This window comes from Callospermophilus lateralis, chromosome 1 (assembly GCF_048772815.1).
Source record: "Callospermophilus lateralis isolate mCalLat2 chromosome 1, mCalLat2.hap1, whole genome shotgun sequence".
NCBI lineage: Eukaryota > Metazoa > Chordata > Mammalia > Rodentia > Sciuridae > Callospermophilus > Callospermophilus lateralis.
Window position 1 is genome coordinate 88,632,365 of NC_135305.1, and position 550 is coordinate 88,632,914.

Here is a 550-nt window from a genome sequence, read left to right on the forward strand (position 1 = left end):
GCAAAGATCAGGTGTGGTGGCCCTGGGGCTGTGGGTTGCCCTGGTTATAAGGGAGGGAAACAGGGGAAAAGTTTTCAAGGACTGACTCCCCTGGTCTGGGGTGGTTTGGGGTGAGAAGAGGAAAGATGGGCTTGCTGGAGAAGTTGAGGATGAGGGCCGGATAAATAGGCCCGCAAAGATGCCCTTGAGTGTAGCCCAGGAGGGCGCGACCCTTTTGGACTTGGGGTCCCACAGAGCATTTCATTGGAGGACAGAGCTCAGATCTCTGTCCTCCAGACAGCTGCCTGGGCCAGTCTTCTCTGATCATTGAAGCACCGTGCTCCCAGGTGGGCAGCAAGCAAAAGCTCTGGAACCTGACACCTAGGCCTAGAGTTCTAAAGGGGTTTGGGATGATTTTTCTGCCCTCGCAGCAGTTTACAGGGATGGGTGCTGCTGCCCTGTCCTGAGACCTTTCAGCCTTGAAAATAAACTAATTTTTAAAATGAACATAGCTTTTGCAGGTAGTAAAGCCAGGCCTTTTTTTTTTTTTTTTTTTTTTTTAATGCAGGCC